This window comes from Amphiprion ocellaris, chromosome 19 (assembly GCF_022539595.1).
Source record: "Amphiprion ocellaris isolate individual 3 ecotype Okinawa chromosome 19, ASM2253959v1, whole genome shotgun sequence".
Taxonomy (NCBI): domain Eukaryota; kingdom Metazoa; phylum Chordata; class Actinopteri; family Pomacentridae; genus Amphiprion; species Amphiprion ocellaris.
This window is the reverse complement of record NC_072784.1, coordinates 24,617,937-24,643,638: the sequence shown is the minus strand read 5'-3', so window position 1 is coordinate 24,643,638 and position 25,702 is coordinate 24,617,937. Positions and strand designations below refer to the sequence as shown.

Sequence of the window (25,702 nt, the reverse complement as noted above, 5' to 3'; positions counted from 1 at the left end):
TGTACCAGTGAGGAAGTGAGTCCATGTCATAGTCATTTTAGGTTTCCAGTGAGGTGCATTCAAATGTTGATTCTCCAGTCCAGGGAATGGGCTTCTATGACATACAGAATGAGACTAAATGAATCAGTGTGTCCTTTTGAATTTGAGGTCTCATTGAGATAAACAACCCGTTTTTTAAGGGAGTCCTTGCCAAGTTAGGCAGCAGCAAACACAAAACACAGTTACAAAATGACACAGTTAAAACATAATTAAGACACAAGCAAAAAACAAATAGAAAAGATTAAATTTACAAGCAAGTTATGAAAAACAAGGGCATGTTGTGGAGTCGGCCTCAAGAACTCTCAGTTTGGATTTAAAAGCGCTCAGTGAGGTTAACTTGGTTAATTTCCAGTCTTTCTGCAACATTTCCCATACAAAAAGTGCAGAGGAAACAAAACAAAGAGTCAACAAATGTAGGTGGGCAGAAGTCCAAGTATTGCCTTATATATGAAAGTATACCAATGATGGATCCCTTGGGTGGCCATCCCACCCAAGAGTATAACTTTAATTGGTGCGTCGACACTTTTCTGCTTATAATAAACCTAAAAGAAGCAAACAGTGTCAATCATCGGAAGACACTGAGCAGAAGCATTTATATACAAAACATCGCCATAATCCAACACAGACAAAAAAAGTTGCAGCGACCAGCCACTTTTTTGCATTAAACGAAAAACACAACTTGTTTCGAAAGTAAAAATATAGTTTTAGCCCCGGCTCTTCAAAAGATTCTCCACATGTGGTTTGAAAGTGAGGGAGCCATCAGTCAAGACACCCAGGTATTTATACATGTGAACCACTTCTATTTATTTTCCCCAAATGTGGACACTGAGGGAATCATTTGTGGCAACGTCCTAGAATCGAAAACAACATTAGCTTAGTCTTGTTTGCACTGAGAACAAGTTTCAGGTGATGTAATGAGTGCTGGACAGCAATAAATCTTTGTGCAGAGATTCAATAGCCTGGACAAAAGTTGATCCACAGCAGTAAATAACTGTGTCATCAGCATAAAAATGCAAATTAGCATCTGACACGGTTAGACCCAGACCATTGATATAAATAATGAATAAAAGGGGACCTAATACAGAACCCTGTGGACAGTAACAAATTCAGTGCACAGACCATCATATTTAATGCCCTGAGTTCTGCTGCTGAAATAATTTGAAAACCAAGTGACTGTGTACTCCGAGAGTCCCGAATGAAAGAGTCTAAGTTTTAAATATCATGGTCAGCAGTGTCAAATGCTTTCGACAGATCAATAAAAAATGATGCAAAATGCTGATTCTTGTAAAGGGCAACAATAATGTCATTTACCGCCTTCATTGCAGCTGTGATGGTGCTATGTTTTTTTCTGAATGAATTTCTGATTGATATTTTGATAAGACGGCATTGGAATATAAAAACTCCTTTACTTGCTCACTCACAAGAGCTTCAAGAACTTTGACCAGCAATGATAGATAATTAGTTAAAATTGCTGGGGCACTTCCTTTTAAAAAAAGGGAGAACAAAAGCTGATTTCCAAACAGAGGGAACTTAATTTTTTTTTCACTACGAGGTTTAAAAGGATTGTAATGGCTCTGCTACAAAATTGGCTGCCAGTTTCAAAAAGTAATTGCTCTATTGTTAAAGTGGTGAAAAATGTATCTCTTGGTTCAGCGTTAGACTATGTTATACTCCATTCAGAGACAGGATTGGGTTAATGTTCTTTCTCAGCTGAGTTTTATCGTTAATGTGATAACCTTACACAGCCAGTGTTGAGTGTGAAGATCTGCTCCAGGACAATTTGCTGTCACTGATGGTACAATGATATATATGATTCAAAATTATATCAGTAAAAAAGGAAAGGAAAATGACAGGGTTTCATCTGGGCTTGTTTGCGCACTGAATCTCAAAAGAAAGCATGTCAGCATCAAGACGACCCTAAGCACCTATGCATGTTTTGGAATGGTCATGTCAAAGTCATCACCTTGCTCAAGTAGAAGTGTTGTGGAGAGATCTGAATTGAGCAGTTTATTTGAGGAAACCCCCAAACACCCAAAGTTGTCCTGGGGAATCGGCCAAAATTCCTCCAAGCTGATGTGCAGAACCTATCAACAGTTGCCTGAAATATTTAGCTGCAGTCATTGCTTCACAAAGGCATCACACCAGATACTGAAAGCAAAGGTTTACATACTGTTATCAAATTCAGATATGTAACACTCATTTTCCTCAAGTGTAATATGAAATTGTTTATTATTTTCTTCTTATTTGTTCAAACTCATTCTCATAATTTACATTTAGGACTTCTGAAATCTAATAACGTTTTCAGTAATATTTATGCAGAAATATAGGAAATTTAAATTCACAAACTTTGCAGCGCCATTATAAAATTCAAAATATCAGTAACACATGCCAGTGCATCCATTTCTACCATTCATTCAGTATTCCATAACTGAAATATGATTGTGTAATTATTTGTCAGTGGTAAATCTGTCACTTCAACATTGTCATGCTGCTACTAATGTAATACATGTGCCTTGAAATCGTGCTACTTTGTAATGACAGAGTAGGTTTTTTGTTCATGGCAGATTGATCATGTGATGGGTGACACCTCTAATCTCCTGTAATAGAAAATACATACATTTCTCATATACAAATAGCAGAAATACAGCACTTGTAACATTATTTCAGGTATTACTGTTGTGTACATATGTTAGACAGAATTGGGACACACCTCCTTAACTCTTTTTAGACCTTTTTAGATTTTCTTGTAATGTACCTGGGGCTCTAAATGGTGCCATGTTTACATCATACTTTACATTGTTTTATTAATTTGGAACATTAAATTTGCTGTATCTTTACCAGTATTTTCAATCACCATCACTAATTGCTATATGATGTCGATTTATCATTATTAATCTATTTAAAGTAGCCCATTTTCCTTTTTTGTTATTGGTAATAGATACTGGCATCAATTGTAAGTAATTATTGCAGAAGCTGTGACTGAGGAAGCTGCACCTCCTTCATCAATGTTTCCGTCAAAGTTTTTCGACGTCCATGAAACGTCTGCTTTAGAAATACATACGTTTGGGGAACACTGGGATCGCTATTACAGTTTTACAGACAGGGTGTTCTTAGTAATAGCTTATTAGACTAGCTCAGATAAACTGTGAACGGCAGTTTAAAGACAGAATGTGTTGGGATGTGACACCGCCGTATGTTGTGGACTGTAGATCAAGCTGCTGCTGGTTACATAAGAAGCAGACAGTAGCTCTGTGTACTGCGCTGCTCCAGCTGCCCCAGCACTATCTCTTTAAATGAGAAAGAGCTGCTCTACGTGCTGCATGTGTGTGTGGAGGGCAAATTACGAGAGAGAGAGGGCTACTCTGTTATGGAGGACGAGGCGATCGAAAAACACGACAGAGAAGCCCTTTTGCTTCGTTTTGGTGTGTAAAGGGGGCCGTGTATCGGTCGCCCCCTCCTCTCCCTTCATTTGCCTAATTCTGATTTTGAATCCGAGCATTCTTCTTGTCTATGGGCTCGGGTGGGCGCATCTCTGGCTTAACGATAGGACGCAGGCTACCTCTTAACAATCATTTATTTCGCCCTTTCTGCGCCGTAACGTCGGAGGGAACGAGATCAAGAACCAGCAATAACACCGTGCTGATCATGGATTAATGCTCGAGTGGATTTTCATCTGAAAGGTAGGCTTATGGGATGCTGCGAAAAAAGGCCGAACGAGGAGAATGTGTCCATGGGTGCAGAGTGTGAGTGAAGGTGTCAGTGCTTGTGATGGATGCTGGTGGTTTATGGCACCATCCACAATGCAGCTTCGTTCAGACGAGGCGGACAGTGCAGAAATATCGGGGTGATGTGGGTAAAAGCAGCGGGGTGTTCCGGCTCTTTGTGTACATGGAGAGGCCTTTGGGAGAAGAGCTGATCAGACGCATCGAGCTGCGTCTTATTAACAAACACACTGACGTCAGCGTCTGCCGATGACGCAACCTCTTTGGTTGTCTTTTTCAGCGATGTAAATTCCTTCTGTTCAGTTATTTTTATCGGTGCGTTTTCTGTGTTTGGCTGTTTCTTAAAGGTTGATGCTGTGTCAGCACGTTCTGTGTCTCTAGGCCCAGTGACGTGTTTTTAATTTACAGATTTCTTGAACAGGTCTAATTTTGAAAAAGTCAAGGTGTTTGATAACTTGCACATTTTTAGTCGAATTTTTGAAAATAGTTTACGAGATCTGAACAGTTTGTAGTGACTGTGGGTAATAATGCAACTCAGTTGTGCTGCTGGATTCTGCTGGTACATGTCTGCAATTTTGAGATTAACTGTACACTCCCAGATCAAAGTGAAATATTAAGAACATCACAATAGTGTCATCAAGCTGGATAGTGGGTATTTCACAAAGTCTTCTTACACTGCAGTATTTATGTTTTGACTTACAGTAAATAATTTGTTTGTGAGGACACAGACTGGCAAACTAACACAACTTAGTCTGGATGTTTGTTTCCAGTACATGACAAGCTCAATAACATGTATTTAATGGAACTTTACTAGCCAGCTGTCAAGACACTGAAAAGAGATCTAAAGTGAAAAGCCTGCACAAGACCTAATTAGTTAAATATTTTAAAGCTATTTGTCTCCTGCACTATTGCCTGGTATATCAATGACGAACCTGGACCCAAAAATATAGTGCACTACAAATGTTCAAGAGTCTTGGAAGAAACCTGTAATGCTGACATTTTTGAAGTTAGTGGCCATCCAACTGTTTCACCACCCTTGAATAAGACCAGAAGCATAGATACCATTACACTGGTTTGTGAAGACATGACGGGTTGAATTTTAAGTCAGAGAAAATGAGATATGAGTGGGAATTTGATGTATATTAGAGTAGTTGGAGGCTGTACACTAGAACAGAACACCTTTCTCTGTATGAAATGAAATCATTAGCTACAGAGAATGTGAGGTTTTGCATTATCACCACTTGTCTTAATACTGTGCAAAGAGTAGTTGTGTTTATGAAGTTCTTGCCAGTGATAGAAGCAGCCGAAAAGAGAAGAAATTGCACTGCTTTTAGGTGCTCAGATACATATTGACAGAAATAAGCTGTTAAACTAACTTATTACAATGGAGTGTGGGACATTCTCCAAGCTGTAATAAAATGTGCTGCTCAGACTTAAAACACAGTGATGTTGACTATTAATTCAGGGTTCAATATTGGGATATGGTTGAAATGGTATACCTGGGCATTTATTTTGTGTGTGTCCTACTGGGTGAATAAGGGTTCAAAATGATCAAAGTTTATCTCCCAGAAGGAATTATAGCTAGAATATTTTTTCTTTCTTTTTTTTTTTTAAGAAAGCTTTTATTTGTAGTAAGTATAGTTTAGGCATTTCAATGACAGTTATCATACAGTAGAGAGAAAACAGGGTAAAAGCAGTCAGAGTGAGATGGGAGTGATATGCATCAAGCAAGCAGCAAGTACTCCAGCTGGACGCAAACATAGTATGTTGCCTTCATGCTTTAATTCAAACTGTTTTGTGAAAGATCAAAAATGACTGAAGTGCATGCTAGGATACTTGCCTCCCCCAAGTACACACACGCACGCACGCACGCACGCACGCACGCACGCACGCACGCACGCACGCACGCACGCACGCACGCACGCACGCACGCACGCACACACACACTCTCTGCTGCCAAGACATTTCCCCAGAATGGTTGGCATCTGGGCTGTTGGGACTAATGTGTATGCTACTGTGGACTTAAGCATGTCATGAGAACTGATACTCTAGTACCAAGTAAATACCAAAATTCCAAAATTTTAGTTGTTCACTCATATTAACATCACAATGTTTACATCCTGAAATGTTGCTGTCACATTTACAGAATCGGGACAGCTGTATCTGTTGTAGCAATGCTCCATGGTCAACCATAGACTGCACATATAGATGGATCAGCCCTCTGAGACATCACCTATAGGTTTCCTGAGCTATGGTTTCGAAGGTGGCTCCAGCTGTCACCATCTTGGTAGTACCTGACTCCTTTTAACTCTTAGCAAGCCCAAAAATGAGCAAACAGATGGAGCATGAGTGGAGCTGAAGCAGTCCATTGAAATGTCTAATGGACATGGGCTGTCCTGTGGTAGTACTGAACTGTCAAAGTGGCCATGGCATTGTTTTAATACAATCTATAAAAGGTGAGTTATATCAATAAGCTAGTTTAGGCTGATGTAGAAGTACCTCCTGATGTAAGCTGGGTCCTGCTGACAACATTTGCAGGCTACTGACATAACTAACAGTTTGTATGTGTGTGTGTGTGCGCGTGCGTGCGTGTGTGTGTGTGTGTAACCCACTGTGTGCAGAAGCAGATACTGTGCAATCACCCTGACCTTAACCCTTTATTTTTCTTGTCCATAATAAAAACATAATTTAGTGCAGGTTGGTAAAAATGATGTGATCTCCTAAGTTCATAACATCAGCAAAAAGTAAATGGAGTCAGAGTTAGCAAAATTGCAATTCAATCAATGTGCACAAAAAAAATATTTTCACAAGAAATGTCTTCTGATCTGAATGATGCCTTGCAAAAAAATCTAGAAGATTTACAATCAAGCATTCTTTATCTTCAGAAAGCTGGAAATTATTACAAATATATCTAAAAAATTAATGCAGTGTGATGCTCTAGGGTGAACTATTGAGTGTATAAGAAGGGTGGACATAGCCATTGTGATGTCAACCATTGGTTTGTGGACTGAGAAAGTGAAGCCATGAGTTTGCTACTTCCTGGTTGCCATCATAGATTTTTTGAAACTAGAAGAGACCATATTTAGACAAGAGGACAGATATGGAGAGCAGTGATGGGCAAGACAAACTGAAAGCCAGAGAACACTCTGCATGCCCACCTTTACTGGCTGCTGTTGTATTTACCGATGCTACTGCTAACAACATTAGTTTCCATGAGGAAAACTGTAAAGGTATGTATTAAAGTCATCTTAGTAGCGTACTATATTCTTGTCCACAATACTGCATATAAAAGGAATAACCTACTTTATAGTAACTAAAGTTATTCTGTGTAAGGTACCATTAAACTGTGTGTAACCTCTTATGGTAAAACCTGTTCTAACATTGTGTATTCAAATTTGTACTGTAAATTAAAGGTAACGTTTCTTAATCTAGTAAATGTTGACAGTGACAGTTACAGCTACCAGTTAGCTTATTTAGCACTCTGACAAACCCAATTTTGTATTTCACCAAGTTTCCTGTAGGTTGCATTTGATCAGTTATAACAGATTGATAACGTTATTACAGTCTCTTGTCAAAGTCTTGATGTACTATTCATCCATGAGCAGCAGATAGAAATTTACTCATTAAATTAACGTTACACCACAGAACACTGTTAGTAAATAATGTGTATTCTCCCAGTTTAATGAAGGTACAGTTGAGTTATGTCAGTGTGTGCTCGTCTTACTGTTCTTTGATTCAGCATCAGTGTCAGACTGTGTGCTGTTTTTAGCAGGTTCTGTTCATTTCACTGAGAAAAACTTCTCTTGGAATGATTCTTTATCTTTCAAAAAAAATAATGTGACTGATGGCTACCTACCATGCCACGAGCATCCACACTGAACTGCAGAGGTGAGTGATAGTTACTTTTCTGTAAAATATGTAAAATAGCACAGCAGACTGTTTTTTCTGCATCTGAGCTGAGGGAAGAATGTAGTGTCAGGCAAATGTGTGGAGCATACAAATAAAAGTGCTCTCCTTTTCCTTTTTCTTTATAGCTCACATGATGATACATTAGAATAAAAATAAAAATAAACTTTAATGTTCAGCTGATGCAGTAAAGTTGTTTTTGGTCTCTTCAAGGAAAACACAAACATTTCCATAAGGTTAAAAAACATCACAGAATAAAAACATCACACCTTCCATTGTACTATAGTTAGTGCATTTATACTCATGGTGTGTACATTCTCATACTTAATTTTACTGTACTTTGTTGACAAAAGTAACTGCAGCTGTAAATTTTCTCATTGTTATTGTCTTTGTTAAAGTGTCTGGATCTAAATCATTAGTGACAGCTACTTCCAGTGTGGACTGACAGAGCGACATAGAACATAAGCATTTGACGGTGGTTATCTGAGGGGGAAGAGCCTTTCTGCCTTCTTCATCCAGTCCCCATCAGAAGGAGCAGCACTAGATGTCCTCCTCTCCCACTGCAGTCGGAATAACCTAAGGGATGTGTCAAACCTTGTTGCAGCAATGATGGAGGATCTGCACCACCACCACCATCAAAATATGAAACTCGTTTTCTGTGGCACCCTGCAGAAATGCAGTGGAAAGCTGATATTAACCCAGGCAAGACTGACAAAGCTCACGGCTTTATAAACAGTCTTACAGGTACATGTGTTCACAGTTTCAGTGGCAGATTTGTACATTGTGTTCACATAATGTTTGACATGCCTGGATTGTTTTTGCACAATTGAGTTCATTTCATCACAAGTTAAAAAATTACTGCTGTAATTAAGCCACTTCTAAAAAAGAGCAACCTCGACAAGTCACAAATGAACAGCTACAGACCAATCTCTAATCTCCCATTTTTAAGTAAGATCATTGAAAAAGCAGTTTTTCAACAGCTAAACAATTACCTAACAAAAAGTAACAGTTTCAATGTTTTTCAGTCAGGTTTTCGGCAGCATCACAGCACTGAGACAGCCCTTATTAAGGTGATTAATGACATCCACTTAAGTACAGACAGCGGCAGGATGACAGTCTTAGTGCTGCTGGATCTAAGTGCTGCGTTTGACACAGTCGACCACAATATACTACTCAACCGACTGGAGAATTGGGTGGGACTGGGTGGCACAGTACTCAACTGGTTCAAATCTTACCTAAAAGACAGGAATTACTTCGTGTCTATAGGTAACTTTACGTCTGAACAGACAGCAATTACATGTGGAGTTCCGCAAGGTTCCATCCTGGGGCCTCTTCTGTTTAACATCTACATGCTCCCACTGGCCCAGACTATTGAAAACAATAATGTAAGTTACCATAGCTATGCAGATGACATGCAGATTTACATTACAATGTCCCCAGGAGACCATGGCCCTATACAGGTGCTGGGAAAGTGTATTGAACAGATAAATGAGTGGCTGTGTCAGAACTTTCTTCAGCTAAATAAAGACAAAACTGAGGTAATGGTTTTTGGAGCCAAGGAGGGGCGATTAAAAGTGAGCTTAGAGCTTCAGTCTCCACAGCTAAAAACCACAGACCAGGCCAGAAATCTGGGTGTGGTGATGGACTCAGAACTCAGCTTTGAAAAACACATCAAAGCAATTACAAAGTCGGCTTATTATCACTTAAAAAATATCTCAAGAATTAAAGGACTGATGTCTCAGCAGGACCTGGAAAAGCTCGTCCATGCGTTCATCTTCAGTCGGCTTGATTACTGTAACAGTATCTTTACAGGTTTACCTAAAAAAACACTCAGACAATTGCAGCTGATCCAAAACTCTGCTGCTCGAGTCCTCACTAAGACCAAGAAAGTAGATCACATCACTCCAGTTCTGAAGTCTTTACACTGGCTTCCTGTCACTCAGAGGGTAGATTTTAAAGGCCTGCTGCTGGTCTACAAAGCTTTAAATGGTTTAGGACCAAAATACATCAGAGACCTCCTGACTCAGTATATACCAACCAGACCACTCTGGTCATCTGGATCAGGTCTTTTATCAGTTCCCAGAGTGAAAACCAAACATGGAGAAGCTGCATTCAGCTTCTATGCTCCATATATTTGGAACAAACTCCCAGAAAACTATAGATCAGCTGAAACTCTCAGAACATTTAAGTCCAGTCTGAAGACCTACCTGTTCTCAGCTGCTTTTGACTAAGTTCTTCTAACAGTTATTTTAAATCTTATTTTATGACAAACTCTGCAGTGTAACTTTTAAAATGTCCTTGCTTCCCAACTTCTGTTTTTGATTCTTTTACTCTTCTGCATCCTTAAATTTTAATGACCTTTTTAATGATTTTATAAATGTTTTCTTTCTTTTATAATTGTGTTTTCATCTGCTGTTTTAATGTCCTTGTGAAGCACTTTGAATCACCTTGTTGTTGAAATGTGCTATATAAATAAACTAACTTTATCTTTAACAAGTGGAAATTTTTTGAACAGTTTTTCTGAGTCCATTAAAGCCCAACTTAAACAGTAAAGTTTTCATGCCTGATGATTTGTTTGTTGAATTTTTATGTAATTTTTGTTTCTTGAACATCTCCCACAATGCCATGTCTGATGTAATAAGTACTGTTTTGCCAATGCAGTATTTTTTAAAAAATATAATGCTTGTGACCATAATGCTGATCAGTCATAATAGTTCTGAGTTGTTGTCAGTATGCTGTTCCAAAAGCATCACTTATTTAGAGAGAGGCTGTTACTGAAGCAAATTCACATTCAGAAATTCTCTTTCAGTATGCCTCTTTGTCCCCTTCGTAGTGCCTTAAGTAAACCAAGAAACTGAAACATAAATAGACTTCAGAACAAGAAGACACTGAACCTCAAGCTGCTCCCAGTGGTAAGAGCACTGTGCATGCTAGCTCTGCCACTGTCGGCATGTAAGTGGATGAAAAAGAAACACATTGTAAAGCACTTTGTAGAACCTAGCTCAGGTTAAAAAGATGCATATTATTTACCATTTCTTCCTCGAACCTCTGAGCCTACTAAACTGAAGGCCTCATGATGAATAATGCCTCCTGGACTTCTTGTGCAAATTTTTAGTTTCACTTTACTATCACTTACAGTTTAAAGCAATAATTTAAAAAATAACTGAGCATTAGTGCCATGCATTAGAGGACTATGCTCACTTTAATTGCAAAGGCAGATTTTATTTGTTTACGAAGACTTTACTCACTGAGTGTACAGACTGCTGCACCAAGCAGTGTAAGCCTTATAAGAATATTATTTTTAGATTGTAGCTCCCACTATTCATAATGCACAATCGTCTCAGTTAAGTATTTACATTTCACTGTAAGCTGCATACTACATTATTTCATTCATTCATTTATTAATTTTTTTTAACATGTATTTTCAGTTTAGGTGAAAATTATGTAGTTTTTAAAGTGCAATAAAAGTTTTATTAAAGCTGTAAATGTGTTGATGTTTTTTTAAAAATTGTATTGATGTGACATATCTGCTACAAATTTTAATAATAGCAAGACAGACTGTTATAGTTACACAACAACAGCAGAAATGAAGTCAAAGGCAAGAAATGGAACCTCTGAGTTCTAAGAACAGAAAATAATTAACCGATGAAAGACTGCTTTTTCTTGCATCAGAGGAAACTCATCTGGAAGTGGTTAACTGAGGATGTTTTCCATGCCATCCCCTTCTTTACATCCAGATGAATGGCACCAAATGAGGTCTTCCCTCTGTTGGCACCATTCGTTTATTTTCACATGGCCTTTTTGCATTAGAGTAAAAGACAAAGACTTAACTTAAAGACGTGGTGATCACAGTGAATTATATATACAGTTATATGTAGCAGCCAGTCAGGATTGGTGCATGACTGTCTTCAGCTGAATACTTGAATATGAACTTAAAACAAGAAGTGAATAAACTTATACATGACAAATCCTCCATATATTGTATTGTGCAGAAGAACACGTCTAACCTTTCTTGATATGATCGTTTTGTGAATAACCAGCCACTTTAAATAGAAATTCTAGCATATGTAAAACACATCTTAAGGCAGTCTTCTGCAATTACAGACACTTAAAGAAAGGGCTGTACTTACTTCACATTTAGGTGAGAGAAAGAGCACTTTTGTTAACTTAATGTGCTGCATTGCACTACCTCAGTGCCTTCCATCCTGGTTACATGTTTCAGTAACACAAGACAAATGTTTGTTTAATGTTGTTACTTTTAGCTTTTTGTCAGGCTTGGACTGATCAGCTATCTTGGTTAGCACAGCAGTTTGTTGTTTCACATTAACTGATGTTTACTTAGACACCAACTCTTCTCTGGCGACGGAAATAAAATGCGCTAACTTTTGGGGTGCTTTGTACACATTATATGTAATGCTAAAATTACATACAAAGTGCATTAAAACAGGCAACCATTAACAAAATAAACATTTAGTTACAGAACGGGCTGCTGGAGTTTTAGGGTCTGCTATTACAGTCAGCTGAACAACAAGCTATAACTGCATTGAGCTCAAAACTGATAAAAATACTGCAACCAACCCTAAGACTGTCTGTGCAAAATATGACACTACTCGACCAATAAGTACAGAGAAAATACCAGTAATTCAATCACAAGTAAACTTACATGAGGATGAGAATCGAGTTCAGCAGTTAGAGTATGTCATGGCTGCCTCGTTCAGCGGAACAATTTTCTTTCCTTGGCCTCTTATGTTGGAGTTTTGAATTGGTGTGTATTGGAGCTAGGTCTTATGGAGTCAGTGCTTGCTCAGTGGCATAACATGTTTTGACACTTCGGGTTGGCTTTACTTTCAGGGCCTACATCTCTCTTTTTTGCACAGTTTATGGGGTTAACACACTTGAAAAGGCAGATGTAACATTTGTGGTTAAAAAACAGGTCAAGTGCTCTTTAAGGATTTGACTGTCTCTTTCAACATTGTAAAACACATGATAAAATGGTTAAACTAATGCATGGGACAGAGCACATAGAAATACAAAAGTTTACTTGCTTGACACTGTACAGGAGGGAGGATTAGTAAAATGATCTTTGCACGTATTTTCTATCACCAAGTGTACTGCTGTTATTACTGAAATAAACAGCATGTCTCTCTGGCCTGAAAGCTTCACCACTAAATTCAATTCAGTTCAATTCAATCTTTTATTGTCATTGTCAATAAAACAATGAAATTTTGTTCAGAGCATATCATACACTGCATAGCAATGATATAAAGTGCAAAGATGGTGCATTTCCCTTCTCCCAGTCCCATAAACACCCACTGTGTAAAATTAACACAAAATAACATACAATTTAATTATTTAGTGCAGGCACAAATGTATAAATAGGAACAGTAACAGTGGTACTGCAGCACACAGAGGGAACGTACAGACAGTTATTTGAGTGATGCTTGATTAATGCGACAATCCAAAGTCCAGTTCACAGCTATTGTAACAGTGGGGTATGGTGAGTATCTCTGGATGGGGCAGAGAGTGGAGGTGGGTAACAGTTTAGCAGCCTCACTGCCTGAGGATACAGGCTGTGGTTCAGGCTCTTCTGGACCTGGACCTTCTACCTGAAGGCAACAGGTGGAACAGATGATGGTACTGTTGATCATGCATGATGTTGTGCACTCTCCTCAGACAGTGTGTTGTATGTTAAAACACTGCTGATGGCACAGTTCTAGAAGTTCACCATCAGCTGCTTTGGGATTTGGGCACTATTCAGCTTCCGTAGATAGTACAGTCATTGCTGTGTTTTCCCCACAACTGAGGAGGTGTTAATGCTCCAGGACAACTTACAAAGTGAAACATACTCAACAGCAAAAAATAGACTTTAAAGGCATCATAAACTGAGCAACCTATTAAGAGAGAAAATTGTTCTGTAAATAACACATCAATCACAGAATCACAGCGAGTACTCACTCAGAAAATACTAGTAAATAATCTTCATCTTTGGTAGAACATCTTTCTTGACTTAGTGTATGCAAAGCTGTTTAATAAATTCTTCATTCTCACGACTAGTTTAGATTCCATGGCCAGCAGGCATACTGCAGGATACCACTTCAGTGTCATAGCTGTGGTGAGGTTTCATTGTCTGGTTAGAACACACAAACAAACAGTTGATTATTCTTTAGTTAATTATTCTGTGTTTACATTCATTACGGTTATTGCCATTTATTTCTGTTTATATTTAGTTTTGGGAATGTGTACCGTGATTGTGTTGTTAAACAGCTGCTAGTTGGTATACATGAGAGATCACAGATAGATTGTGCCTGTTTATCTCCCTACTACTAGCCAATGTGGAATATCCTGGAAATAGCCAGCGATGGACTAACACTGCCAAACAATTTTGTGAGATCTAAGAGACACAGTATTTTCCTTTATTGAAGGAAGTTGCTCAATAGAGAACAAAGTTCCCATAACAGTGGAGCAGTTGGGTGCCCATCTCCCGAAGTACCTGTGGAAACTTTGGAGAATTAATTGACCAATTAAGTTGGCTTGTTTGTCCATGATGTAGACCATCTTGTAGCTGGCAAAAAAACTGTCTACTGTTAATTAAATGGTGGGCATGTTGTTAGATGAGTTTTGAAGTTGAGGCAAACTATAGCTCCAAACATATTGAACACTGAAGGGCATTAGTGAACTGTTCAGTTATGAATTCGGAAACAAAAGCTTCTTTCAGACATGAACTCTGTTCTGTTAATTTGTTGGCTTCATGTCTGACTGCACACCTCCGTCACTTTTTCATTCATCTTATTAGGTTGGAACCAGTAACATTTTAGTGTCTCTTTTGACACAGCACAAGTCTGTCATGCATCCCGTCACATTAATGGATAAACATGTACAAGCAATGGTACTTCTATTTGCGTGAAACAATTTACAAAAGCCTTTTTCTGCATTTCAGCACCAACATTTATCCAGAAACACCACACAGTGCATAAAACAGTTTGTGTGCCAAAATCACAACACACCTTCCTCAGTCACTTTACTGTACAATTTCAAGTCTATTCAGGTATGTTTATCAGAATAAAACTTTAATGTAAAAACACTGGCACTAATCACTTAGAATGACAATACTCTGCAATAATGAATATTATCCACTTTTTTCCCTCACAAAGTGTTAACAAGCGATTAAATTACTCTGAGTTTGGCAAATCCTGTGCCATCAGACAGCAGCAGAATCCATATGTGTGTCTCTATAGAAAGAAGTGAAATAGAGTGAAGTATTCCCTGCCATTATCCAATGGCAAATTTTCTTGTGCAGATTTCTTCACATCAGACAGTTGAGCAGTCACACATGACATGTCAGTTTTGGAAGCAACAGCTTCCAGCTGAGTTGTTAAATATCTGCAGTGCTAGGACCTAAAGAGTTGCACACATTTATGCATGGAACAACAGCAGTAACTTCAATAACTGGTTATAATTCAAAATTATCCCTGGCATGATGATAGTATCAATAAGGATTAGGAAGTCGCACTGAATTTTTCTTCATTTCATACTGGTTAGCTGTCACACACAGGGTTAAAGCCCATAGCTTCAGTGAAAATATTTGTTACAGACAAATCTTAGTTTTACCTCTGAACTGCATCATAACTGTCTGAATGTTTTTATTTTACAGTTGGTAAATTTGTATTTAGATTATCACAGACACGAATTGAATTTTCAATGTTCAGGAAATCATAATTAAACTAGGCTGTTAGTTATGTGGACAGTTTGAGAAGGTGCTCTGTGATTAGATTTAGTCTTTAGGTGCAATATTATGTATTAAACATCACCTGGTATATTGTCCAATCTTGGGTGAATGGCAAATTTTGCACGTGTACTGCAGCTCTCACAAATTGTTTAGAGGTGTTTGCTTAGAGCAGCATTTTTGATCAACGTCGATGTGCAACATCGGGGCAGTGAGAGTTTGCAGCTCTCTGCCTCCACTCCCTGCAGGAAAAGTGGGAGTGTCGACCACTAGCCTTTTTTCTTTTTCTCTCTGGCAGCTTGTACAACCCCAAGTCATGCCTGTAAATTCCATCCACAGCTTGCGGGTATGACAGGCAAACCATTTAACACAGTTTCTTCTTTGCAGTCTTCAGTATAACAAAATTTATGTAACACTGCTTTTCTCCTTGTAGCTTTTCAAGTGTAAAAACCTCACGAAAGTCTTTATAGCTCTTCCATATCATCAACAAAATAACATTACTCTCTTACAGCTCTTCATGTGCAATAACATGGTAACACTGGTCTTATCTCTTGATAACTTTTTGAGTGCAGTAATAGAAATGTAGCACTATTACCACTTCCGTATAACTGTAAGTACAAGTCTACATACTGTGTGTGTCCTTCCATTAGGAACATTATTCATAATGCCATACCTGTACATATCTATACGCATATTCATTATGTCATACCTGTACATATCGATATGTAAATTCATCATGCCTCGTCTATACATGGGAAAGGTGTACATAGTCTTTATTCTGTATTTTTAGCCTTATTGTTATTCAGTATGTCTTGTCCTGTGTCTGCCATGCCTCATTTGTATTTAGCTGCTGTTACATATTTTTCCTGGTAAGGGATCAAGAAAAGCTTATCTTATCTTATCTTATCTTATCTTATCTTATCTTATCTTATCTTATCTTATCTTATCTTATCTTATCTTATCTTATCTTATCTTATCTTATCTTATCTTATCTTATCTTATCTTATCTTATCCTACGCCTCAATTTAGGAAATGCAGCCATGATAAAATATATAAACTCCCCATGCTATTTTGGTTATCCCGCATAGAAAAAGAAAAATACTTGCTATAAATATTTATACTCTGCTTCAAGCTAGAGACTATTACATTTTTTTTTACATTCAAATTTAAGGACTTAATTTCATTTTGCTTTATATACACATTGTGTATCAGCTCATTTACATATGAAGTACCAATTCAATTAAATAATATTTTATTCATATAGCGCCAATTAGGATTCAGATTGTTTCAAGACGCTTTACAGAACTCATATGTCTGAACCCCCAGAGCAAGCCCTAAGGTGACAGTGGCAAGAAAAAACTCCCTTACCAATCCTGTACCAATGCTCGATGGTGTCATATGGAGATTACAGAGAATAAGAGCAATCTGAAGTGACAACATGTAATAACTGCCACTTTTTGCCAGCAATTTAACAAAATGTAAGCATATTTTTTAAAAAATATATATTGCTAACTGCATGTTTAATTGCTTTAATCTCTATTAGTATGATAATGTGCAACCATAACGCTTTTGACACAGTCTTGTGACATACATTCTTATCTTGAGAAGTGAACATTTTTCACCCAAACCTGCCTGTTGTAGATGCTTCTTATCTGGAACTGTATAGGTTTGTTTGCAGACAGTGTGTATGTAATGTTTATCTGAAATTCTTTGACAGATAAGGGATGCAACTGCTTTTGTTGTTTTAGAGGTTATTCAAATATTATTTGTTCTATTTGTTTAGGGGCTGTCCTTATAGGAGTGCTTCTCTTCAATGTTTATTGACAATAAGTTACAAAACTGTCTTTTAGCACTTCCTTATTCCTTTGTTGTGGACCGCAGGTCTGTAGTTTAATTTCTAAAAAGCTACAACAATGGAAAAGAAATTGTGTCCCACAGTTGGCAGCATTTCATGACATGGGAATTGATAAACCTTCAAAAAAAGAGTCTGGGTGCATAAGATATACTTGGCAAGAAAGCAGCTGAAGGAGCACCTCAAGTTGGTGCAAAAATTAAATGTGGATGACACCTGTTCCAAAGCTTATTTGAGACTGAAAAGAATTCAGTTTGAAATTGCTTTGGGGAGATGACCCATCCTTTACTCAGGTGCAGATCAATTATAGGAAGGCAGTCACATCCTGATTAGCTGTAAATTTGCCTAAGGTCATTTGATGAGTTGTGCACTGTTAACACAATCATTGTCACAACAATGCCATTAACTTTCATACAGTTTATAAGTTTCATTGCCATTTTCTTGCAACATATAACCACAAATGACACAATGTATATACTATTGTGAACAAAAGTTTACATTTATATCATGGCAGTCTTCACTTTTCAATGACTCTGATAGCTCCTTATTTTCTATGATGGAAGCTTTGAAAAACCTTGTCTCAACTATTCCATGCACTTTATATGTAAAAACGATTGTTTGCACAGATGATTTTGTAATCTGTAGCTGTTTTGAAATTTCTCCAAGTGATGTTCCAGACTTGTTCAAGTTAGTTATTTTTTTGTGACCAACTTGTTATTGCTCAACAGGGAGTAAACAGGACAACATGATAATCGTGTACAGTAAACACTATGTGAGCATAAGAAGCTAAAAACAAACAAAGACAACAATGAAAAAACACAAAACAAAAAAACTAAAGAAATTTTGTTTAAAAATACGCAACCCCTGTGGGCTGGACCAGGCATCAGCCTGTTGAATCAGTGAAGTTACAGGTAAATAATCAGTATATACATACACTTACATATCTGAAATATATTTACATGTACTGTACATATGACAACAAAGCCTCATAGATTGGAACTGGTCAGATCACAGCCGACCATTCTGCTGCTGTAATTTAAAAATATTCAAATTTATTACCCTGGTTTTACATTTGCTTTTACACAGTACTTCTTATACTTACACTTGTAGCATTTTTTTTTATTTAGAATCCACAGATTTAGATTTGTTTATTTATTCTTTTACTGCCTGTTGTTGCTAGGCACTCTGCGCTCTATACACAAGTCAAATTCCTTGTGTGTACTCAGTTGGCAATAAAGGCTTTCTGATTCTGAGAGCCACATATTCATATTCTCCTCTCTTGCCCCATTAATGTGGGCTTTGAATAATTCCATATAAACAATATTATTGTTTTTCATCATTATTCTGTTTGTCAGTGTAATTGTGTTTGACAGTGTAGTTCAAAGAGGGATATATTTCAGTACCTAAGTACCTAAAGTGTTCAATAATAGGAATATTGGTCGGTAAGAGAGCTGACCTTGCTGCTGCATTAAGTGGCAAACGGACCGATTTTGACCAGTTGATCTTGAATCCCGACAATGCACCAAACTCATCTAGTAGTGACAGCAGAGGGGGAGCAGCCTGTATTGAGTCTTCAAGAATTACTAATGCATCATCAGCACAAAGCCAGATGATGGGTTTCGTTAATTGTGATGGGTTTGATAAGATTTGATTGTCGAATCATCTGTGCTAGAGGTTCAAGTGAAAGTGCAAAAAGACTTGGACACGGGACAGTCTTGTTGAGATGATCTACACAATGGAAACAATGAAGAACAAACATTACCTGTAAGTACCATTGTTGAGGGGTTTGAATACAATACCTTTACTAACTTTACATAGCCTTCCCCAAATCCCATTACGTCCAAGACTGACCATAAGAATGACAACTCAAGGCGGTCGAATGCTTTCATAGCATCCAGAGATACCACCGCGACTGGAACTTTAATATCTGTTGCAGCGTTAATTACATGCAACAGTCTCCCGACATTGTCCAAGGCTAGGCACGACTTAATGAAACTGGTCTGATTGCAGTGCATCAACGAAGTGACATGGGATTATAGATGACCAGGGAGCAACCAGAGATAATAACTACCGTTCATAACCGTAACTTCGATGTGGGATGAGTTGTTTGATTCAAAGTCAGATGGATTCAATCCGAAATAAAAGCGAGATTAATCCGCTGTGATGCCACCAGTTGCGCTGTGAGTGCGCATTTCCCACATTAGCATACAAAAGATCAAGAATCTTATCTCCTTTGTTAGGCAGTCCACAAACTGTTTGAAGGAGGGCAGTGTATTGGAGAGAGAGACGTTGTTGAAATCACCAGACAGTAGAATGAGTGAGTCTGTGTGTTCGGCTTGTAGTCTCACGATAGTTGCGTTACTGCAGTTTCAGCATGTGCAGTAGGAGTAATGCAATCAACAACGGCGACGATCGCAGTGAAAAACGGTGGCAGATAGTATGGTCTCAGACTAACTGCTAACAGTTCAATGTCCCTGCTACAGATCTGTTCTTTGATGATAACATGCAGGGTTACACCATCTGTCATTCACAAGCAGAGCAAGTCCTTCACCTCTCCTCTTACCACACACCATGGCGTCCCAGTCAGCTCGTATAGTCCGGAAACCACCGATTCTGGTGTTATTCTCGGTAATACAGTCTTTCAGCCATGTTTCCATGTAAAACATGAGACTGCTTTCCTGGTAGACTCTTTGGCTCCTGATGAGTGTCTCAAGCTCCTCCATCTTATTACCCATGGAGCGAAAATTTCCCATAATAACAGATGGAAGAGCCGGTCTGTAAGCTTCTCTACAAACTCGATTCCCCTTCGTCCGGTTCCTTTTAAGTCCAGCTTGATTTCCTCTACGTCTCTTTCGTCGTAATTACTCCGGAATATCGTGTCTCATTCTGGCAGTTTTGAGGAGCTCAGCAAGATCAAGAAGGTCCTGACAGGAGTAAACAATAGCCGACTGGCTCCGTTGCTCCTCAGGTAGAACTCCACTGAGCAACGGTGGCAATGGTCTTATCCACTCCATTTCTCGTTACTCACTCCTCCAAGATAGTCAAAAAGTAAAATTAAAACAAGCAAATCATCAATGATTTCAAAAGCGTTTGGCTTGAAGAAAAAAAATCACACTAAACTGAAAAAAACATCGGACTGAAGAGCTGCTGTAACAGGCTTTGTATTGCACCCTTCCCAGCAAAGAAAATTATGCAGAGTACAGGTGGGTCAGTCTTGTGTCAATTCATAGAATTCAGGAAATATGTTGCTGCCCTTTCCCAGATTTAGTCACAGTTCATTTATTTGTTTTTGCGAGCAATACCAAGTTTATCAAATAGATTTGGCCTAATTTAGAGAATTAGGACAAAACTATTTAATAAACTCACTTTTTCAGATCTAGGTAGCTTTTTATTTTCACCTTCAAAAAAACGTTTTACTTAGGAAGCCACTGTAAGTGTTCAATATCTTTAGGAATATAACTCTCACAACCAGAACATTTGGTGAGGGAATTAAATGATAATGACGGTGATGTCAGGGGACAGTTATTTTTTATATGAAGCACACAAAATATTAATATATCTTTTACAGAGTTAACAGTCCAAAATTTGACCTTAGCACAAAGGAAATACAGTGAAAAACGCACATAAAAGGCCACTATATAAAAAACAGTGGCTGATCAATCATTTGTTTTTGTGTTCCTTCTGTGTCAGGTACAATTATGCACAAAAGTTTACATACATACATTATCGTGGCAGTCTTGAGTTTCCAATTATTCCTACAACCCTCAGTTTTCTATGATGGAATTATTGGAACACATGCATCTTTGTTACAATTATTATGCATTATGTTTTCATAAATTTACGATAGTTCTTCTAGAAATATTACAAAATCTGCTGCCTCAAAAAAGGCTGAGCCCAGCCACCCTACAGAGGAAGCTCATTTCAGGCGCTTGTATCCGCGATCTCGTTCTTTCGGTCACTACCCAAAGCTCATGACCATAGGTGAGGGTTGGGACGTAGATGGACTGTTAATTGAGAGGTTCGCCTTACGGCTCAACTCCCTCTTCACCACGATGGTCTGATACAACGCCCGCATTACTGCTGATGCTGCACCAATCCGGCTGTCCATCTCATGCTCCATTTTCCCATCACTCATTAACAAGATCCCGAGATACTTGAACTCCCTCACTTGGGGAAGGAACTCCCCCCCAACCCAGAGGGAGTAATCCACCGGTTTCCGGCAGAGAACCATAGCCTTGGACTTGGAGGTGCTGATCCGCATTCCCACCGCTTCACACTCGGCTGCAAACTGCTCCAGTGCGTGCTGAAGGTCATGATGTGAGGAAGCCAACAGAACCACATCATCTGCAAAAAGCAGAGGTGCGATCCTGAGGTCCCCAAACCAGACACCCTCCTCACCTGGCTGCGCCTTGAGATCCCGTCATTGAACACCACGAACAGGATTGGAGAAAAGGGACAGCCCTGGCGGAGTCCAACACCCACTGGAAACGAGTTTGTCTTAACTGTGCCCTGATACTTTATAAAATAGAAGCTGCCAGTGCAAAAACCCTGCCTCTGGACACGGTCCCTTTCTATCCACTAGGTGTATCAACTGCCCTGATTTGGCAGAAACAAATGAATTCACAGTAATTGAAATGAATTCACAAATGACCAGTGCCCTATATTACAATATTCTGAGGAATTTGAGACCACAAAAACTGATGCAAATTTCTACACTTAAGTTAGACACTTGAGACCAGTATTGTTTTGCTCTTAAGCAAGCCAGTGCCGTCCTCAGTCTATCAAGTAAACCTTTTTGCAGTGATTCAGTTTAAATCTTCAACTATTGACTTAAAAAGTGTATGTTTTCATTTATCTTAATATAACACCAAATTTTTTATTTTTTGTTTTAAGGGAGCGTCTTACTGCTTAACAGGAATAAATAAAGGAATTGTCTGCTTACCTTGAAGCTTGTGCATCTTTTCACATAAATATTTTCCTAAGATCTTTACTCTAAACTACAAATAGCCTATGCTACATTGATCACTCATTTCCATCATGCAGCATTCATGAGATTTGTATTTAGCAGCTGAATGGACAAACACCGTGACCTTGGACAGTTTTCAGGGTGAAAGCAGTACTAATACATGGTCTAGCCATGATAGGTGATGCCTTCCTGCCCACTGAGAATTGCATACAACTTGCAGGCCTAGCTGAAGTGAAAACTACAAGGCATTGTAGTGCTTCCTAGGGCAAGATATTGTTTAAAATATGATCATCAGCTATGATTAATGATCTCAAGTCAAACATGAGCTCAAACAGCAGCAATATCAATTATAGGCGCTCTTTTGCCTTGTCAAGCAACACCATGTCAGTCATAGACACCCTTATGTTAGCGAAGTAAAATCCTGATTTTGTATCACTGATTATCACTTTCTTTAAAGCAAATTCTACTGTAATATTCATGATGCACGGAATAAACGGTTCCTGAAATGCAAGGAATGATGATCTGTTGATAAATCTAAATTATGAGCATATTGTTATATAGTGATGAAAAATGACTACCGTATGAAGCCTTACAGCTTTTGTCTGCATAATTACAAAATATATACTTTTGTCAGAAATGAGCAGACTTGCTAATATTCCAAAAAACACAGGTCTTTTCTTGTGGTGTGGATGAGGCCAAAGTCCATTTTGTGTTCATTATATGATGATATAAAGGCTAGCCATTGAAGTAAAATGCACTTTATAATAAAAAAGAGCAATTTTATCTTTTCATTTGACGTGTAGTCAGTTGTCAGTTTGTGTTTGTGGAGATAAGAGTGTTATTTGTGATGAGTTGGATGTCCTGATATTTTTGATTCTAGTGGATCACAGGCAACAGAGGTTGCAGATGCTTCAGCATCCTTGTCTCACTTCCTGACAGATACAACACTACAATATGACATAACAGATTAGGGAATGGAAAATTGAACTTATTCTGTTGCTGTGCATTTGTTACCTTACAAATAGTTGTGCACAGTTTTATTTTAAAGTGGCCTGTGAAATCTGAGTCAATGTTATTTTTGATATCCATTCTCTGATGGAATACTCTGACATTCCTCTGAAACATGCATTTTAAATATGCTTCATGATGCTTGCTTCAGTCACTGTAACTGACAACACTGTATTATGTAATGAATGAACCTTCTTTATGCTACAGTACAGCCAGAGCCAGTCTTCATCTGCTAAGAAACCAACAACAAATACTTTAGTATAATAAAACATAAAATGATGCCAGGTGTGGCCCTATTAAATGGGTTTTAATAACTAACTGACACAATGTACATGTAAGTAGATGCATATGTTGCAATCAGAACTCAGCTAGTTTTGTGAGTGGAGTGGGACAAAGAGATGATGTTGTGTGTAAAGCCCTATAGCAGCATGTTACATAACTGAGTGGTTTGAGCCTGTGAGCTATCATCCCGCTACTAATACAATGAGGTCAAAGAGAATAGGCTAGATGAGGCCAGCATTCATTTACACTATGTTATGTTTTCACTTGCATAGTATGTCCAGCTCTGTTAAATGTCAGTGACAAAAGAGAGTTTATCTATTCAAACAGCAAGTATTATTCGTTTGTTTGTAGATGGCAGACTGTTTTTCAGCCTTTACCAAATATTTCCTGTAAGAATTGTAAAAAGTTGCTTTTTTTCTCTGTTTCAATATAGTAGCACAGCTACATTTGAATTTAAATTTGCACTCACTGATTTGGGGCATCTGTTGAAGGAAAATTGTCAAATTTATCAGCCTTCTGATCAGGAGTCATAAATTCTCAATTTAATTTATCTAGATCTGTACTCTTAGGGACTATGCAGGACAACAACTTAATTAAATTATTTATCTGAGCATCGACTGACAGAGAACAAATGAGAATGAATAGTAACCAAGCAATAAAGAGTCTGGATAAAGCAAAAGATTAAAACTGATCTTTGAAAGGTAAAATAAGTATTTAATGATATGGGTGTTGATGAAAGATAGAAATGTGATTAATTTGGCTGGGAATATGAGCATTAATAAACAAATTGTACAATCTCTAAGTATCTTGATTATAAAAATAACAGCAACTGCTGTAACTAAGCAGGAATAAGGAGTTTTTTATCTGCTTTGTTTTGTGTTTTTCAGGCTGGTTACTCACTGGTCATAACCATGTTGTTGGTCTAGGCCAAGGGCTTCTCATGACGACCTCCAAGCTGGTTTTATCAGAGGCATTCTATGGTTACCAGAAAACCAGTTCTCTCAGAATCTATCACCTGTCCAGCGGTGTCAGTCTGAGTAGACCTCCCTCAGTTATTATACTGGTTGTATATAATCTGGCAGTAGGCGGCTGCACAGTCCTACTGTACTATGTGCAAAATAAATAAATGAATATATGGCATATAAGGGGGCTGCACAGTGTCTCGGTGGTTGACACTGTCGCTTTACAGCTAGAAGATCCCAGAATGTTCTATTTTCATATAAGGGAGAACACACACACACACATATATATATATATATATATATATATATATATATATATATATATATATATATATATTAGGGCTGGGACTTTAACACATTAATTTTTTCAGTTAATTAATTACAGAATAAATAACACGTTAATGAACACATTTAATCGCACCTTTCTCAGTTCCCTAATTTGTGGTACACCGGTAACACAGCCCAATAGGTGGCGGTAATGAACCTAAAGTCTGTCTGCAGCATACGGTCTATGGTCTGCAGTGAAGAAGATACACAGCGCACAAGGAGGTTTGGTAAACAGGGAAGGAAGATGAGACTCATTGTGCTTGTTGGGAGGAACGTTTTCTTTTAAAAATCTTCCTGATGACAGCTTGGATAAAAGCGTGGTTGATTGCAAATTGTGCAGCAAAGAGTTTTTTTGATCACCGCAGCACTTCAAGCTGATGGCATCACTTCAATGCTAAACATGTTGCTGTTAGCACCAGAGCTAACGTTAGCTACGACAGTCCTGCTAACGGCTAATGGTGTAGCCATCCCATAATAGACCACTTTAAAAGACACTGAAAATGCTTTAATTTACAAAAAGTTGTAACATGCTGAATTGCTATAATTGCATTTTGAGTTTGCAGTAATCTGTGAATGTAGCAGACAGATGAAAAATGCAGATAAATAGAAATGAAACACACGTTTTTGTGGTGTAATTTATTACGCTGCCAAAGAGGTGGAGCCTCGGCAGAGTAACAAGTTAAACCACAAAAATGTGTGTCTTTGTCACGACGTGGGGGTGAACCCGAGCAGAGAGCACACAGACAAGGGACTGAGGTAAGAACAAAAGTGGATTTTATTTAACAAAACAAAGGGGAGTGCTGGAAGGGGTGGGGAACCTGGTGACTGGAATAACTGAACTAAAGGGGAGGTTTGGGGGTGGGGGTGGGGGGTGGGTGGTGACTGTACCAGGAACCGGCGGCCCGGTTGGCATTC

General features: G+C 38.3%; 1 protein-coding gene across 2 annotated transcripts in view; it reads left to right on the top strand.

The window, feature by feature from the left end:
- The first annotated feature begins 3,314 nt into the window (after positions 1-3,314).
- Positions 3,315-25,702, top strand: part of fbxl16 (F-box and leucine-rich repeat protein 16) — a 64,854-nt gene continuing 42,466 nt past the window's right edge. The window contains exon 1 of one of the 2 annotated variants that reach the window (XM_055005139.1): positions 3,315-3,719. The gene's annotated coding sequence lies outside the window, so the exon portion shown is untranslated. The remainder of the gene's footprint in view (positions 3,720-25,702) is intronic. The other variant, XM_023284957.3, reaches the window with a different exon arrangement.